At 44.3% G+C, this 20,503-nt stretch overlaps 1 protein-coding gene across 2 annotated transcripts in view; it reads left to right on the plus strand.

Annotated features, from left to right (window-relative positions):
* ARHGEF25 (Rho guanine nucleotide exchange factor 25) overlaps positions 1–20,503 on the plus strand; it is a 540,759-nt gene that overhangs the window by 16,070 nt on the left and 504,186 nt on the right. The gene's annotated exons all lie outside the window — the stretch shown is intronic.

The raw sequence follows: 20,503 nt of genomic DNA on the forward strand, positions 1-20,503 counted from the left end.
GACTTCGGATTATTCTTGGGACGGTCCTTCCTAAGCTGGTGCTCATCTGCATGATCCTCAGCCTGGGGCCCCTTCCTGCTGTAGCAGCTCTATCCCCACGGCCGTCAGACTGTCTCTTCCACTGGCCTGGGCCAAGGCTGCCTGGGCTCTGCTCCCTAACCAAGAAGTGCCCTGACTATATTCCTCTTGCTCTGCACTGCACTATAGCTCCTCCCAACTGCTAAACCCCTATGCTAACTACTTAACACTCTTAATCTATCCTGTTCTATTCCCTATCTCTATGATGCCCCCACTGTTATGACCTGGTGGTAAGGACAATAATGGACCTGGTGGTTAAGAGCACATGGAATGACCTGATAGTTACTAATAATATAGGACGAGCTCTGAGACGTGGGAACTCTGCTGACCGCAATCCCTAATCCTGTCACACACACTAGAAATAGCCGTGGATTGCTCCTAACGCTCCCTATGCAACTCGACACAGCCTAAGAAACTAGCTAGCCCTAGAGATAGAAAAATAAAGCCTACCTTGCCTCAGAGAAATTCCCCAAAGGAAAAGGCAGCCCCCCACATATAATGACTGTGAGTAAAGATGAAAATTACAAACACAGAGATGAAATAGATTTAGCAAAGTGAGGCCCGACTTACTGAACAGACAGAGGATAGGAAAGGTAACTTTGCGGTCAGCACAAAAAACTACAAAAAGACCATGCAGAGGGCGCAAAAAGACCCTCCGCACCGACTCACGGTGCGGAGGCGCTCCCTCTGCGTCCCAGAGCTTCCAGCAAGCAAGACAAAATTCAAAATAGCAAGCTGGACAGAAAAATAGCAAACCAGAGAAAAACAAGCAGGAACTTAGCTTCTGCTGGGAAGACAGGTCACAAGAACGATCCAGGAGAGAACTAGACCAATACTGGAACATTGACAGGTGGCATGGAGCAATGATCTAAGTGGAGTTAAATAGAGCAGCCAGCTAACGAATTAACCTCGTCACCTGTGGAAGGAAACTCAGAAGCCGCAGCTCCACTCACAACCTCCAGAGGAAGCCCATGGACAGAACCAGCCGAAGTACCATTCATGACCACAGGAGGGAGCTTGACAACAGAATTCACAACACCCCACTATTCTAATCCAATCCCCCTACTGTCCTATACTATCTCCTAGTCTATCCCTAAGCCTATACACAGTATATGATAACTACATCACATTACAGTTCATAACAAGTATAATAACATTAGTGAACAATGAGGTGCCACACATAATTATGTGACCAGCGCCCAGTGGATAGGAGGCACGTGAGGGTCCCCGCCACCTCCTTACAATTGTGTGATGCTTCCTGTTCATCAACATACCAGTTATCGCCACTTTTTACAGACTGAGAGGGACAGAATCCTTGACTTTAGACACCTTGATCTATCACTATGGCAGATCACACAACACATCTAAGCCAAGATATCAGCACTGTTAAATGTTGCGTGTTCCAGTAGTTGGTAGAACAACAATGAACTGCAATGACAGCAAGAGGGGAACAGAGGTGAACCTCTACACAGACAGATCATCAGGTTAGAATAATGGCGCTTAGTGATTCATTCTGCACTGCAAGTGAAACTAAATGTCATTATCTACACAAACCATCAGAAGGCTTTTACACAACATTGGCCTACGAGTCAGATGTCAAGTTATAATGTGTTCCATAATGTAGGGTATCCAGAACCCTTGTGGTCTTTATTCCAGGTACACTAAAGGTACTGTCACACTAGACGATATCGCTAGCGATCCGTGACGTTGCAGCGTCCTCGCTAGCGATATCGTCCAGTGTGACAGGCAGCAGCGATCAGGCCCCTGCTGGGAGATCGCTGGTCGGGGAAGAAAGTCCAGAACTTTATTTCGTCGCTGGACTCCCCGTAGACATCGCTGAATCGGCGTGTGTGACACCGATTCAGCGATGTCTTCACTGGTAACCAGGGTAAACATCGGGTAACTAAGCGCAGGGCCGCGCTTAGTAACCCGCTGTTTACCCTGGTTACCAGCGTAAAAAAACAAACAGTACATACTTACATTCAGCTGTCTGTCCCTTGCCGTCTGGTCCCTGCACTGACTGCTGGCCGTAAAGTGAAAGCAGAGCACAGCCACAGCGGTGAGTCACCGCTGTGTGACTCACCGCTGTGCTGTGCTTTCACTTTCACTTTCAGGCCAGCAGTCAGTGCAGGAACCAGACGGCAAGGGACAGACAGCTGAATGTAAGTATGTACTGTTTGTTTTTTTACGCTGGTAACCAGGGTAAACATCGGGTTACTAAGCGCGGCCCTGCGCTTAGTTACCCGATGTTTACCCTGGTTACCGGGGACCTCGGGATCGTTGGTCGCTGGAGAGCGGTCTGTGTGACAGCTCTCCAGCGACCAAACAGCGACGCTGCAGCGATCCGGATCGTTGTCGGTATCGCTGCAGCGTCGCTAAGTGTGACGGTACCTTAACAGAAAGTGCCCCAGCAGCAGTTTTTCAATAAGATAACACCAGACCGCATGTTGCTTGTGCTACTGTGAGCAGCCTGGGCGGCCAAACCGTGCTACCATGGCCTGCAGGGACTCAGGAGTTATCTTATCTCCCACTTATCACATCTGGGACAACATTGGTCGGGGATTGTGGAGGGAGCTGCCAACAGAGGATCTTGATGATTTGTGTGCAAATTGCATTCAGTGTGGCAGAATATTCCTTAGACAGTCATTAATAACAGCCAAAGTGTGTAAGTGTGTGAATTTCTGAGTGTTGTGCTCATACTGATTTTTTTTCCATTTTTTATCACTTGCATATTATTAAAGGTAACTTTTAAGTCCAAAACTGTGTTAAGGTACCGTCACACATAACGATATCGTTAACGATATCATTGCTTTTTGTGACGTAGCAACGATATCGTTAAGGAAATCGTTATGTGTGACAGCGACCAACGATCAGGCCCCTGCTGGGAGATCATTGGTCGCTGGGGAAAGTCCAGAACTTTATTTTGTCGCTGGACCTCCCGCAGACATCGCTGAATTGGCGTGTGTGATGCCAATCCAGCGATGTCTTCACTGGTAACCAGGGTAAACATCGGGTTACTAAGCGCAGGGCCGCGCTTAGTAACCCGATGTTTACCCTGGTTACCAGCGTAAACGTAAAAAAAACAAACACTACATACTTACCTTCCGTGTCTGTCCCCGGCGCTCTGCTTCCCTGCACTGGCTGTGAGCGCCAGCCAGCCGGAAAGCACAGCGGTGACGTCACCGCTCTGCTTTCCGGCTGGCCGGCGCTGACAGTGCAGAGGAAAGCAGAGCGCCGGAGGACAGACACAGAAGGTAAGTATGTAGTGTTTGTTTTTTTTACGTTTACGCTGGTAACCAGGGTAAACATCGGGTTACTAAGCGTGGCCCTGCGCTTAGTAACCCGATGTTTACCCTGGTTACCCGGGGACTTCGGGATCGTTGGTCACTGGAGAGCTGTTTGTGTGACAGCTCTCCAGCGACCAAACAGCGACGCTGCAGCGATCGACATCGTTGTCGGTATCACTGCAGCGTCGCTAGTGTGACGGTACCTTTACCTGCAGATATAAGATTATTTGCAGACAACCTTAAAAACCCTGTCAGGGTGCCTTACTAGCATAGAGGCTAAAGGAAAAAATGAACTTATACTCTCCCTGTAGCATATTGCTTTCAGTTATTGAGGTAGTGCAGAGAACAGTTACTTTCTGCACAGTGAGCGGCGCTAAAATCATTCCCCGGCATTTTGATTGACAGCCTACTCTGCAGTCACAGCTCACAATGTGTTACGCAATGAATCATAGATTGTTAGAGTTGGAAGGGACCTCCAGGGTCATCATGTATGAACCCCCTACTCAATGCAGGATTCACCAAACCATCTCAGACAGATGTCTGTCCAGCCTCTGTTTCCAGACTTCCATTGAAGGAGAACTCACCACCTCTCGTGATGACTCTAATAGCTCCCTGCACGCCCCGATAACTGGAAGTAAGCAGCTAAAGCAATGATATAACTCTATTTTCCTCTCTCGCCGCTGCTGCGGTAATGCAGCCTATCAGGATTTTAACACTGCTTACCTGCAGATTTACCTTATATCTGAAGGTAAAAAAAATGATTTGCACTGCTAGCCTTGCACCCTTTAGGCTACGTTCACATTAGCGTTGTGCGGCGCAGCTGCGGCGACGTATGTGTCATACGCCCCTATATTTAACATGGGGGCGCATGGACATGTGTTGTCTTGCGTTTTGTGACGCATGCATCATTGTGGCGCAACTGTCAGGCCGCAGAGGACGCTGCATGATGCAGCTTTTTCTGCGCCAAAAATCATGCAAAAAATGAATGCATGCGTCACAAAACCCTGCTTTGTGCATGCGTTTTGCATGCGTTGTGCATTGCGTCGCCGACGCATCGCCGCACAACGCTAATGTGAACGTAGCCTTAGAAAAACCCTTCACCAATACATACCCGGTCTGATCTGTCCTCTGGTCCCCAATGTATTTTAGAGCACAAAATATACAAATAGCAGAGGGAGAACAAAGAATCCAGTGCCACTTACTGGAGTAGCAATCCTACAAATCAATATGGACTCATTAAAGAGCCGGCACGGAGTGTCACATTCACATTGTCAATGGGATGTTCATCTGTGCCACTTTGAGCTATGACTGTTTATATCAAAATGTATAAAACTGTGTGTGAAAATGTAAATATTGTGCATGTATACATGTCATTATATAAAAATGTAAATGACCTCTAAACTGTTTACGTTCTTTTATGTATTACTCATGAGCCGATGCCTATTATTCACATAGACACCAGTATCACAGCTTCACACGGTGGAGGTTTTCCCATGCTTGTGTGACATGGATATATTTGGTTCAGAATAAACACAGGGCTGATGGCTGTCATAGATGTCATAAGTAACAAGGGAACATGACTTGAAATGATAGGAAAGATAAGCAGTAACCCTTACTCTTTTCTCAGGTAGAAAGATCACTCTTTCTCAGGTAGAAAGATCACTACTGGCCAAATATATGTGACAACCGATTTCCTCTACAAATAGGAACACGGATCTGTGACATGAGACCAAGATGGAAATAAATCTTATAATCAATATTGTAGATATAAGGCTTGTAAAGCACATTTTGCTGCAACACAAAAACAAAAATAATAAAACATACAATTGACATAAAAGGCAACAAACAACTAGTCTAAATGTAAGAGATATCTGCTCGGAGTATACTTGTGCTGCACATATGGCTGCAATGTTAGTTCATAACATCATGGACGATCTTTGCTTTTTTATTGCCTAAGGTGAAAATTGAAATGGTGCCCCTCCCACCATGCAATTTAAAACTGCAGTGAACAAAAGTAATTCCATGATTTGTTTTTATTTTTTTTTATTTTTTTTTTGGGGGGGGGGGTTCTCTTACAGTATTCATTCATTATTATTTAGCTCCTTTAGAGGATTTGATCTCCCGAATCCTTATATTAAATATTACAATTAAATATTAAAATACCACACTATTGCAACATATAGAGGAAATCACTGTTTGCAATGAAGGAATACAGCATCAGAACCACCATCAGTACAGGAATATAGCATCAGTACCATCAACAGTAAATGATTACAGTTCCAGAACCAATATTAAAACATGAATGCATAATCAGAACCACAATCAGTATGTGAATAGACCACCAATTATTATTACAGTGATTATTTGCAATTTCAGGTCAGTCCCCACAATTTACATATGTATCACATGAACCTACAACTCACAGTATGTTGATAACAATGACAAGGGTATTTCCAGCGATTTGCAGACTGCAAATCAGTATCAGTACAGGAATACAGCATCGGAATCATCAACAGAGCGTGAATATAGCAATAGAACCACCATCTGTACAGAAATACATCTCCAGAACCATCAGCAGTACACAATTACATCACTAGAACCACCATGAGCACAGAAATACACAATCTGAACAACCATCAACACAGGCATACATCAAAGGAAACGCCATCAGTACAGAAATATATCACAAGAACCCCCATCGGTGCAGAAATAAATCCCAAGAAACACCACCATTATATGACTACAACACAAGAACCCCCATCAGTACATTAAAACAGCACCAGGACAACTATCAGTATGTGAATATATCAGCAGAACCATCATCATTACATGAATATAGCACCAGAGTAATCATCAGTACATTAATTCATTATGATAATCACCATCAGTACATTAAAACAGTGACAAAAAACATCAATGAATTAATACATTATCAGTACCACCATAAGTACATGAACACAGCACCAGAGTCACCAGCAGTACATAAAAAGCAAGAGACAACTAGTCCAAATGTGAAAGAGCTCTGCTTGAAGTCTACTTGTGCAACATTAGTACATAACAACATGGATGATTTTAGCTTTTGTGTTGCCTAAGGTGAATTTGAAATGGCACCCATCCCCACAGTGCAATTTAAAACTGCAGTGAATAAAGGCAATTCCATCATTTTTTTTTTGGTTTTGCTCTTACAGTATTCATTATTGTTTAATGCCTTAGTGGACTTGATCATCTGATTCCTTATATTATATATTACAATACCACAGTATTGCAGTATATAGAACAAATCGCTGTCTCCTATGAAGGAATGCAGCACAAGAACCACCATCAGTACAGGAATAAAGCAACAGAACCACCAACAGTAAAATATTACAGTACCAGAACCAATTATTATATTCCTCACCAACCGTTACACCGATGCCACTACCCTGTGCCAGTCATTACACTGGTTACCCATCCACTCAAGAATCCAATACAAAACTATTACCCTCATCCACAAAGCACTCCATGGCTCAGCACCACCCTACATCTCCTCCCTGGTCTCAGTCTACCACCCTACCCGTGCTCTCCGTTCTGCTAATGACCTGAGGTTAACATCCTCAATAAGTACAACCTCCCATTCCCGTCTCCAAGACTTTTCACGTGCTGCGCCAATTCTTTGGAATGCACTACCCAGGTTAATAAGATTAATCTCCAATCCCCACAGTTTTAAGCGTGCCCTAAAAACGCATTTTTGTGATTTTTGTTATGCTGTAATGTGTATTGTCTGTACAAATCCCCTCTATAATTTGTAAAGCGCTGCAGAATATGTTGGTGCTATATAAATAAAATTATTATTATTATATTTATTATTAATATTCGTGCATGAATGCATCATTAGAACCACAATCAGTAAATTAATACAGCATCAGGGACATCATCAGTGTGTGAGTACAACACCAAGCCTATTACAGTGATTATTTGCAATGTCAGGTCATTCCCCAAAATTTACATTTGTATCACATGAACCTAACACTCCCAGTATGTTGTTAATAATGGAAAGGATATTACCAGCCATTTGCAGATGGAAGATCATTATCAGTACAGGAATACAGCATCAGAACCACCAACAGAACATGAATACATGAATAACTACCATCAGTGCAAAAATACATTACCAGAACCGCCATCATCCCAGAATTACATCTCCAGAACACGATAAGTACAGAAATACATCCCCAAAACCACCACCAGTATACATAATCTGAACCGTGGCCAATAGCACCCATTCACAGTATAATACCCTTATACTGTATAGCGCCTTATACACAGAATCACCACAAAAATGACAAATCAGCCATTAAATTAATATGTGGCATATTCATTATCAAAAACACGTACACTGTACAACACTAATCAAGGTTTACATCCCGTGCAGGTTCTGGTCAGTATTAGTGTTTGCACCAAGTGGATTTGACCACATACTGACTTACAGTATTTGCGATACGGAACATGGCTGTTATGATGATCTTTCTGGTGTGATACATTAGTAATTACGTTGTTGGTGGTTGTGCTTTGTTCGGGTAGTATTTTGTAACCTGGTGGTGCCAAAAAATTTTTGAAAAAAGTCGGATGAAGCCTCCAATTTGGGTAGAATTAGAGAGCCACCTAACTTGTTTGGGGACCCCCCAATTTCCCACCTGATGGCAGTAGGATTTTAACATTTGCCATCATTTTGCTCTCGGGAGAGATAATCTGTTGCTCAAGGTGTCTGGTAGCATCTGTCTCTCTACCTGTCAATGTTCTCTGCCGAGTGGGGCGCATTTATGTAGGGTGGTTGGGAGGATTCGGTTTTTATATATCTTACAATAAAGTGACTACTAAGATATTTGGAGGTCAGGTGAAATAGCTGTGTCTAACTGGTGAATGGACCCCTTTATACATGATTATCCCTGTGGCCTATATAGATTATTTGTTTTAGATTGTTATTCCAGGTATAACAGATGAATTTCTGTCTTCCACCCCATTAACTTATTACTCACACAGCACAATTAGCTTGAAGTAATGAGCTCGATGGCATGACACAGTCCTGCCAGGGCCTCATGTTCCATGCTTTCTTGCTCTAGATGCATATTTACAGGCACCAGCATAATGCAAGCTGTTTTCACATGACCATGGCACAGACAGTCAGACATAAAAGGGGCACCAGAACCCCAATAACAGTGTCAGTCACAGCTCCCATAATAGTGTCACTATGAATAAGAAGGAATGGGTCCTCTCCAAAATAATGCCGGAAAGTTTTCTTTAAAGTCTGTTCCTATTCATTTGTATCGTAAAACAACTTTAATGTCCATATGTTCTGTCTTTTGAGCATTTTTGGCAGCTTCAGGTTTGGAAAAATATCTGGTGGGAGAAAAAGATCATGTCACTACTTTGAAGTGTTTCTTTGCTGGAAAACGCACCAATTTAGAAACTGTCCAATCTAAAGGCTTAAAAAATGCTTCAGGGAAAAAAATTCTGTTTTACTAAAGTTTTGTAAGCCTGCAGTGACTTTTCTGCTTAATGTTCTTTAGGTCTTACCTTTTATTAAGCATTTTCATAATTTTGTTTTTAAAAATCCATTAACCTCTTCACCCCAAATCCTGTTTTGACCTTCCTGATGAGGCCAATTTTTACGATTCTGACCAGTGTTACTTTCTGAGGTCATAACTAACTCTGGAACGCTTCAATAGATCCCACTGATTCAGAGACTTTTGTCTCATGACATACTATACTTCGTAATAGTGGTAAAATTTCTTTGATATGACGCATTTGTGAAAACTGAAATTTGGAGAAAATTTCGCAATTTTCAAACTTTTAATTTTTACGCCCTTAAATCATAGTCATATTGCTCAAAATAGTTAATAAATAACATTTAACACGTCTACTTTACATCAGCACAATTTTTGAAGCAATTTTTTTGGTTAGGAACTTACCATAAATACTCGTGTATATGTCAAGATTTTCAGCACTTTTTTTGTGCTGAAAACGCCTCGCTCGGCTTATACACGAGTCATTATCCCAGAGTGTCAGCGGCTGTCACATCATACTCACCCACTCCTCACGCGATCCCTGCAAGTCCTCCCTGCATCACTCTGTTGTCTAGGTGAGGCAGCTTCTTCCAGTGTTCAGAGGCCATGTGGTACCACTCATTAAAGTAATGAATATGGACGCGTCTCCACTCCCATAGGCATGGAGCGCATAATCATTACTTTAATGAGCAGTACCACGTGACCGCTAAACACAGGAACGAGCTGCCAGTCCCGGGACAACAGAGAGATGCCGGGACAGTGCATTGCATAAGAAAGGAACGAGGGCACTCACCGATCTGAAGCATGACTTGACTTTATTGAATGCTCATAAAAACATCATGGCCGGGAGAGTGAACAAGGTGCTCCTGTGAGCCGGGACGTGCAGCGACAGTGCGAGCAGGGTGAGGAGGACGGAGGAGGATAGGGAGAGCCGATCGGAGCCATGCATACAACGGGGAGGATGGAGGAGCCATGCATACAACTGGGGGAGGACAGAGAAGCCATGCACATGACATGGAGAGGACGGAGGAGCCATGCACACAACAGGGGGAGGACGGAGGAGCCATGCACACAACAGGGGGAGGACGGGGGAGTAGTGATGTGTCATTCATGAACGATCCAACACAAAGAGCCGGCTCCCTGCTGTGAACGATAGAAGCCGGCACCCCAGTAAGAGCCACTAAATTCTCAGAATGGCTCTCACTGGGCCTAAAATCATGGTGTTCAGCAGATTTAACTCCGCCCACTTGAATAAAACCCCACCCACTTATCAATTTAATTGGTTCCTAGCAAATAGGCAGAGTTTCTACTGTAGGTGGGCGGGGCTTCGTACAGCTGAACACGTTGTGAATAGGGATCCATTTAGGATCCAAATAGAGCCGGCTCTTTTTGGTGAGCGGAGCCATGAGAGCCAGATCACCAAAAAGAGCCAGACTGCCCATCACTACGGAGGATCCATGCACACAACAGGGGGAGCCACACTTACCAGGACAGGGATGAGGGGACAATGCATACCCGGCTTATACATTATACATTTAGTGAACCTAGCAAAAAAGCCAAACAAAAAACAAGTGTGGGATTGCACTTTTTTTGCAATTTCACCGCACTTGGAAGTTTTTCCCGTTTTCTGTTACACCAATGATGTCGTTCAAAAGTACAACTCGTCCCGCAAAAAATAAGCCCCCACACGGCCATATTGACGGAAAAATAAAAAAGTTATGGCTCTGGAAATGAGGGGAGCGAAAAATGAAAACGCAAAGCAGAAAAAAGCTCCGGTCACGAAGAGGTTATAGAAAAAAATAATATTTTTGCATCGCTTTATACTGAGAGCTATAACTTTTTTATTTTTCTGCTGATACAGTTGTATGGCGGCTTGTATTTTGTGGGACAAGATGATGTTTTCAGCAGTACCTTTTTTATTTACATTTGTATTTTTGATTGTTATTGCACTTTTTGTTCAGCAGTATGTTTTTTCTGTCGTTTTTTATTTTTTTACATTGTTCACTGAAGGGGTTAACTAGTGGGACAGTTTTATAGAGCAGGTTGTTATGGATGCAGGTATACTTTTTTTGTTTATTTTTTTCATAAATATATTTATTGGAAAAAATATATGTTTCTTTTTTTTGTTATTTATTTGGGGATTTAAAAAAAAAAAATATTTTACACTTTTTATTTTTTGTACATTGCCCCAGGATGGGAAATCACTGTATATAGCATCAGCTCGCTGATTTAATACTCTGCAATGCTTCTGCACTGCAGAGCATCATATCAGCATCTGACAGGCAGGGAAGAAGGCATGTCAGTAACTGCTCTCAGCAGGCGCTCACAAGCCACCTTCCCTGAAGGATCCTGAAGGACCCTGCATCCATTTTGGGGCCGGGGGTCTCCAAGGAGACCATCAGAACATCGTGATGGTGAAGCGATGGCCGGGGGACCACCACGGTGCAGGAAGACTACTGTACACAAGATGAGGTGCAAACAACAAAGGGTAGATTTATTGGAAGGCAAGGAAGGACGGGAATGAGGAAGATGCAAACAGGGGTATACAATGGCAAAAGACAATTTACAAGAGCAATAAACTTTATCTTTTCCGTATAATAGCACGGTGCTCCAACTATTGCAGACTCAAAATATGTCTAACAAGCAAATGTAAACAATAAACAAGTGATGATGCTGCTCTACGTATAACCTCCATTGCCTTTACTAAGCAGGCCACACGGCTCCCGTGTACTGACTATTGAAGCCTACACTAGGCCCTAACAGGTGCACCAAACAGGAACAGACTCACGGTGATGTTGGAGAATCAGGTCCAGTCCCAGGGGGGCCCCCAGCAGTCTAATACGGTGGTGCGCACTGCTTTCTGTCAGCTCTGTGAAACGTGGTCTTCTCCTTGCTTCTGGATCCTAGGGATGCTCCTGGAAACTGTAAATCCCTTTCTCTGTATCTTCGTGGCTCTCTTGCAGCTATATCAGGACACTGTTCTTCTCTCTTTCAGCTATCAGCACAAAAAGTCCTCTCTGCAGCAGCCTCAGCTCACACAAGCTGCTCCAGCTACACACCTGCACTCTGCGCAGACTAGCTCATTACAACGATTATTGCAGGAGAAAAGCAGAACATTCCATCACGCCAGACAAGGGGGTGCAGCCTCTTAAAGTGACAGCGTGTTCCTCACTGTCCATAACAGCACCACCCTCTTACAATGGCATTGTTGTTCTGATGGAAGCGCCCAGGGAGCCCCTCCCTGTGTCTGCGATCTCCTCGATGACGCGGCCACTATTGACAGTGGCATCAGAGGGGTTAAAGGCCCGCGATATCGGTGCTAGCCCATCATTCATGGGCATTGCTGTAGGGTGTCAGCTCTCATACAAAAAAATGCCAGTTGTTTTTTGCAGAAAACACTAGAAAACTCACTAAAAATGCCCAAGCTTCATCTGGGTGTCTTTTTATCCATCCTGTTGATTTGCATTGTAGGTATTGGGTGTCTTCCTAACATTTGGGAAATGTACATATTACTTTTTTTAAATGTTTAGTGGGTTTTGAAATCCAGAAGTGTTTAAAGATCAAAAGTCTGAACATATGAGCAAAATGCCTTTACATAGAAATGAATAGGCTCATTCTTTTAAGCATATTTTTAGTGCTTTTTGAAAGATTTTCCGCTCAAAATGTGGTAAACGTAACCTCGGGCCATGTTCACATGTTCAGTATTTGGTCAGTATTTTACATCAGTATGTACCAAACACTGAACATGTGCACATGGCCTTTCAAAGCTGGGGAGGGATTTCTTTTGGACAGATCATCATTTTGACCTTCATAAATTCACTTTCAAAGCATTAACTGGAGAGAGAATTTCCATAGAGCAAAGTGAACTGCGGTATCGAGAATTGTAAAATCTTTTCCAAATACTTTGATTGGGTAATTGGATTTTTTTTTGCCTTTTAAAGGATTTGGTTTTGTAGTAAAGCTCCAATAAACTCCAATGGGACCAAGCATCTGTGGACAGTTAACTGGAAAGGAAAGCAGCAATGAAATGTGCAGGGGAAATCATATGCAGCCACGTCATTATAGAAATGAGATTCCAAAGACTTATCCTGCAAATTATTGAGCCATGTTGGGTAAAGGACCTACATGTACAGTTTCATCTGTAGGGTGTAAGATTTGTTTGGTAAATACTCTGCCGGGGGGCTCTTAGGGAAGGCCGGGATTTCATCATCCATTTCCCTGTTTACCTTGTGTCTCCATTCCAGAAGTTTTTCAGTGATTTCAATAGTAATTACCAGTAATCTGCTGAAACAGAAACCGCACATCGGGCAGAAGAAACATGTTTATCCACTTTCATTCACTAAACTCTTTGTTTTCTGGATGCAGGATATAACTTTATACGTCTCTTTTCTACTAGAAAAATAGTGAGATGCTGCAGTTGATGAAAACCAGATTTCAGCTTCTATTGTTCTAGGGTTAGGAAGAGAGGAATGTTCCAAGATGAATAACCCCTTTAATTTTCCTGGATACAAACAAATTCCATTTGCCAAAATATCTAAAATGGCTATTCTGTAAATCTGTTATTGTGCAATGAGCTATTTTAGTGAATCTGTGTTTATTGTTTCTGATTGTTACACAATAACAGGATTATAGGAATTACTGTACTATATGGCGCACACTGCCAAACGCCGGGATGGATACAAAGGAGAGCAGGGGAACCAGGCTTTCTTTTACCATTTTATGTTTTTTAAAATTTAATATTGGCTTTTGCTCAAAAACATGAATCAAAAACTACATGTGTCATTCCAGCCTAAGGCAGGGTTCACATTAAGTTTTGGCAGTCCGTTAGGCCAGTCTCACACGTCCAGATAATTCCGGTACCGGAAAAATCGGTACCGGAATTATCCGTGTCCGTGTGCCGATGCGTTTCTGTGGCACATCAGTGTGGCACACGGGCAGCATACGTGTGCCGCCCGTGTGCCCACTGGGTACCACACGCACCGTGCCGGAGACAGCGCTAAAGTTTAGCACTGTCCCCTGCATCTGGTTCTAAATCCCCATTCATATCTTCCCTGCAGCAGCGTTTGCTGTAGAGAAGATATGAATAATTGTGTGTAAAATCAAGATCCAGGTCCCCACCCCCTGTGCGCCCTCCCCCCTCGCTGTGATGAAAATACTCACCCAGCTCCCTCGCTGGCTGGCGCTGCTTCCTCTCCTGGCCGCACCTTCTACTGTACTGAGCGGTCACGTGAGGCCGCCGACTACAGTCATGAATATGCAGCTCCACCTCCCATAGGGGTGGAGCCGCATATTCATGACTGTAAATGAGCAGCCCCACGTGACCGCTCATACAGTAGAAGGTGCGGCCAGGACAGGACACTGCGAGGGAGCCGGGAGCCGGGTGAGTATTTTAATCACAGCGGGGGGGACCTGGATCTTGATTTTACACACAATTATTCATATCTTCTCTACAGCAAACGGCTTCAGCACCAGTGGGGGGGACAGCGCTTAATGTAGCGCTGTCTCCTGCACGGCACACGGACTGCACACGGACAACGTGGTGTGGCTCACAGGATACTCTGGGGCATTGTCTTTAACCCTTTTCTGAAATGTGCGGTAATAATACACCGATGTAGGACTCCCCCTGTTTGCCTCGGAGCCCGCACTTTCCGGGCAAATGACAGCTGATCCATACAGCTGATCTTTCACCACTTAAATAAAAAATAACCTATATGTGTTTGGTGTCTGTGAACTCTTGATGACCAGGAGAATCATAATGGGAGGTGAGTTTTAACATTCAGTAAACATGGTAGTAAAAAGAAACCAAAAACTGTGGCATTGCACTTTTTTGTAATTTCACCGCACTTTGATTTTTCTCTCCTTTTTTCCAGTACACGATATGGTAAAACCAATAGTTTCGTTCAAAAGTACAACTTGTCCTGCAAACAAAACAAGCTCTCACACGGCCATATTGATGGAAAGATAAAAAAGTTATGGCTCTGAGGGAAGATGGCCCAGGGGGTTAAGGGGTTAAGTTCCCCTGGCTGAGTTCAGATAGCCAATCCACCGGAAGCAAGTATCAGCAGTCATGTTCTCTATAAAGCCTCGCTCACACGTTCAGTATTGGGTCAGTATTTTACATCAGTATGTGTAAGCCAAAACCATTAGGAGAGGAAGAATCAGGAAAAGTACAAGGCTGGAGTCACACTAGCATATTGCATCCGATGCGAGATGAACCTGCTTTCATCTGTGAAGAGCACAGGGCGCCAGTGGCGAATTTGCTTATCCTGGTGTTCTGTGGCAAATGCCAAGCGTCCTGCATGGTGTTGGGCTTTGAGCACAATCCCCCATCTGTGGACATCGGGCACTCAGATGATCCTCATGGAGTCGGTTTCTAACTGTTTGTGCAGACACATGCACATTTGTGGCCTGCTGGAGGTCATTTTGCAGGGCTTTGGCAGTGCTCCTCCTGTTCCTCCTTGCACAAAGGCTGAGGTAGCGGTCCTGCTGCTGGGCTGTTGTCCTCCTAAAGCCCCCTCCACATCTCCTAGTGTACTGGCCTGTCTCCTGGTAGCGACTCCAGCTTCTGGACACTACGCTGAGAGACACAGCAAACCTTCTTGCCACAGCTCGCATTGATGTGCCATCCTGGATGAGCTGCACTAACTGAGCCACTTGTGTGGGTTGTAGAGTCCGTCTCATGCTACCACGAGTGTGAAAGCACCACCAACATTCAAAAATGACCAAAACATCAACCAGAAAGCACTGGTACTGAGATGTGGTCTGTGGTGCCCACCTGCAGAACTACTGTAGTGTGATTCCGGCCATAGGCTGGCCTCACACTAGCGTGTTTTATGGACGTAAGAGAGGTGCTGAAAATACGGATTGCATACGGTACAATGATTCTCTATGCCCCAGCTCCTATCAGCCGTATTTTACTGATCCGTATTATACGGTGTTCTACGGCCGTAGAAAAACGTAGCACGCTGCGTTTGTCACCGTATTAAGCAAAAAAAACATGCCAATGAAAGTCTATGGGGCCAGAAAAATACGGATTACACACGGACCAACAATGTGACTTGCGATAAATACGCAGCGGTGTTCTAACGAAAAGCCTGCAATTCAGTGCGGTGTACAGTAAAATCACACTGACAGGTTAGAATAGAATAGCTAAAATAAATGTCTACACATAGTATAGGGGTATATATATATATATGTCTGTGAGACACATATATGTATATATATTAATATTTCATACAGCGCTCTGCTAATGCAGCTGTGCTCCTGCCTGTAAAACCCCGGGGAATGAATGGAATGTAGGTCAATGACCTGTAGCTACCTTCAGATGCGGTGATGCGCCCTCTGCTGGATGTCCTCATATGAACTCGAGCTTGGGAACTTTTCAGAATATTTTCCCACGCTCGAGTTCATATGAGGACAATCAGCAGAGGGCGCATCACCGCGACTGAAGGTAACTACAGGTCATTGACCTACATTCCATTCATTCCCCGGGGTTTTACAGGCAGGAGCACAGCTGCATTAGCAGAGCTTCTGCTTGTAAAATTAGTTAACCCCTTCAGATGGATTTACATCGTTGGACGAGACTGATCATCGGAAGGTATGGGATATTGTTGTTTTTTTATTTTAGCTTTTTTACAGAACGAGGGTCTTCAGGTGGATTACCATTCTAATAAAATATTACAAAAACCTGAGTATTTTTTTCATTAAAATACTTTGTAATAATGTGTGTGTGTTTTTTAACCATTTCATACTATTGGATTAATAATGGATAGGTGTCATAATTGACGCCTCTCCATTATTAATCTGGCTTAATGTCACCTTACAATAGCAAGGTGACATTCACCCTTCATTACCCCATATCCCACCGCTACACGGGAATGGGAAGAGAGTGGCCAAGTGCCAGAATTGGCGCATCTTCCAGATGTGCCTTTTCTGGGGTGGCTGGGGGCAGATGTTTTTAGCCAAGGGGGGGGGCCAATAACCATGGACCCTCTCTAGGCTATTAATATCTGCCCTCAGTCACTGGCTTTACCATTCTGGCGGAGAAAATTGGGCGGGAGCCCACGCCAATTTTTTTTCGCGATTTAACCCTTTAATTTAATAGCTAGAACGCCCAAATTTTGCACATACACACTACTAACATTAGTAGTGTGGAATATTCAAAAAAACTGTATGTAAACCATGTCTCATATCATGTCGGGTTTGAGAAGGAGAAAGGAAAAGCCGGCAATTGAATTACCGGCTTTTAAGCTATCTAGCGCTGTATGATATATTAATATATATATATACAGTGGGGCAAAAAAGTATTTAGTCAGTCAGCAATAGTGCAAGTTCCACCACTTAAAAAGATGAGAGGCGTCTGTAATTTACACCATAGGTAGACCTCAACTATGGGAGACAAACTGAGAAAAAAATATCCAGAAAATTACATTGTCTGTTTTTTTAACATTTTATTTGCATATTATGGGGGAAAATAAGTATTTGGTCAGAAACAAAATTTCATCTCAATACTTTGTAATATATTCTTTGTTGGCAATGACAGAGGTCAAACGTTTTCTGTAAGTCTTCACAAGGTTGCCACACACTGTTGTTGGTATGTTGGCCCATTCCTCCATGCAGATCTCCTCTAGAGCAGTGATGTTTTTGGCTTTTCGCTTGGCAACACGGACTTTCAACTCCCTCCAAAGGTTTTCTATATGGTTGAGATCTGGAGACTGGCTAGGCCACTCCAGGACCTTGAAATGCTTCTTACGAAGCCACTCCTTCGTTGCCCTGGCTGTTATGACCTGGTGGTCAGGACAATAATGGACCTGGTGGATAAGAGCACACGGAATGACCTGATAGTTACTGATAATATAGGACGAGCTCTGGGACGTGGGAACTCTGCTGACCGCAATCCCTAATCCTATCAACCACACTAGAAATAGCCGTGGATTGCGCCTAACGCTCCCTATGCAACTCGGCACAGCCTAAGAAACTAGCTAGCCCTGAAGATAGAAAAATAAAGCCTACCTTGCCTCAGAGAAATTCCCCAAAGGAAAAGGCAGCCCCCCACATATAATGACTGTGAGTAAAGATGAAAATACAAACACAGGGATGAAATAGATTTAGCAAAGTGAGGCCCGACTTACTGAATAGACCGAGGATAGGAAAGGTAACTTTGCGGTCAGCACAAAAACCTACAAAAAGACCACGCAGAGGGCGCAAAAAGACCCTCCGCACCGACTCATGGTGCGGAGGCGCTCCCTCTGCGTCCCAGAGCTTCCAGCAAGCAAGAACAATCGAAATAGCAAGCTGGACAGAAAAATAGCAAACCAGAGAAAAACAAGCAGTCACTTAGCTTCTGCTGGGAAGACAGGTCACAAGAACGATCCAGGAGTGAACTAGACCAATACTGGAACATTGACAGGTGGCCTGGAGCAAAGATCTAAGTGGAGTTAAATAGAGCAGCCAGCTAACGAATCAACCTCGTCACCTGAGGAAGGAAACTCAGAAACACCCACAGCCACCAGAGAAAGTCCATGGACAGAACCAGCCGAAGTACCATTCATGACCACAGGAGGGAGCCCGACAACAGAACTCACATCAGTAACCCCCCCTTGAGGAGGGATCACCGAACCCTCACCAGAGCCCCCAGGCCGACCAGGATGAGCCAAATGAAAGGCACGAACCAGATCGGCAGCATGAACATCAGAGGCAAAAACCCAGGAATTATCTTCCTGACCATAACCCTTCCACTTGACCAGGTACTGGAGTTTCCGTCTCGAAATACGAGAATCCAAAATCTTCTCCACCATATACTCCAACTCCCCCTCAAAAACCGGGGCAGGAGGATCAACGGATGGAACCACAGGCGCCACGTATCTCCGCAACAATGACCTATGGAACACATTATGGATGGCAAAAGAAGCAGGAAGGGCCAAACGAAATGACACAGGATTGATAACCTCAGAAATCTTATACGGACCAATGAAACGAGGCTTAAACTTAGGAGAGGAAACCTTCATAGGAACATAACGAGACGACAACCAAACCAAATCCCCAACACGAAGTCGGGGACCCACACAACGCCGGCGGTTAGCGAAACGTTGAGCCTTCTCCTGGGACAATGTCAAATTGTCCACCACATGAGTCCAAATCTGCTGCAACCTATCCACCACAGTATCTACACCAGGACACTCCGAAGACTCAACCTGTCCTGAAGAGAAACGCGGATGGAAACCAGAATTGCAGAAAAACGGCGAAACCAAAGTAGCCGAGCTGGCCCGATTATTAAGGGCGAACTCAGCCAAAGGCAAAAAGGACACCCAATCATCCTGATCAGCAGAAACAAAACATCTCAGATATGTTTCCAAAGTCTGATTAGTTCGTTCGGTTTGGCCATTTGTCTGAGGATGGAAAGCCGAGGAAAAAGACAAATCAATGCCCATCCTAGCACAAAAAGATCGCCAAAACCTCGAAACAAACTGGGAACCTCTGTCAGAAACGATGCTCTCCGGGATACCATGTAAACGAACCACATGCTGGAAAAATAGTGGCACCAAATCAGAGGAGGAAGGCAATTTAGACAAGGGTACCAAATGGACCATCTTAGAAAAGCGATCATAAACCACCCAAATGACCGACATCTTTTGAGAGACGGGGAGATCCGAAATAAAATCCATAGAAATATGCGTCCAGGGCCTCTTCGGGACCGGCAAGGGCAAAAGCAACCCACTGGCACGAGAACAGCAGGGCTTAGCCCGAGCACAAGTCCCACAGGACTGCACAAAAGAACGCACATCCCGTGACAAAGACGGCCACCAAAAGGATCTAGCCACCAAATCTCTGGTACCAAAGATTCCAGGATGCCCAGCCAACACTGAACAATGAATCTCAGAGATAACTCTACTAGTCCATCTATCAGGGACAAACAGTTTATCTGCTGGGCAACGGTCAGGTCTATCAGCCTGAAATTTTTGCAGCACCCGCCGCAAATCAGGGGAGATGGCAGACAAAATTACCCCCTCTTTGAGAATACCCGCCGGTTCAGGAACACCCGGAGAGTCCGGCACAAAACTCCTTGACAGGGCATCAGCCTTCACATTCTTAGAGCCCGGAAGGTACGAAACCACAAAATCAAAACGGGAGAAAAATAACGACCATCGAGCCTGTCTCAGATTCAACCATTTGGCAGACTCAAGATAAGTCAAATTCTTGTGATCTGTCAAGACCACCACGCGATGCTTGGCTCCTTCAAGCCAATGACGCCACTCCTCGAATGCCCACTTCATGGCCAACAACTCTCGATTACCAACATCATAATTGCGCTCAGCAGGTGAAAACTTTCTAGAAAAGAAAGCACATGGCTTCATCACCGAGCCATCAGAACTTCTTTGCGACAAAACAGCCCCAGCTCCAATCTCAGAAGCATCAACCTCAACCTGAAACGGGAGCGAAACATCTGGCTGGCACAGCACAGGGGCAGAAGAAAAACGACGCTTCAACTCCTGAAAAGCCTCTACAGCTGCAGAAGACCAATTGACCACATCAGCACCCTTCTTGGTCAAATCAGTCAACGGTTTAGCAACACTAGAAAAATTAGCAATGAAGCGC

This window comes from Ranitomeya imitator, chromosome 3 (genome assembly GCF_032444005.1).
Source record: "Ranitomeya imitator isolate aRanImi1 chromosome 3, aRanImi1.pri, whole genome shotgun sequence".
NCBI lineage: Eukaryota > Metazoa > Chordata > Amphibia > Anura > Dendrobatidae > Ranitomeya > Ranitomeya imitator.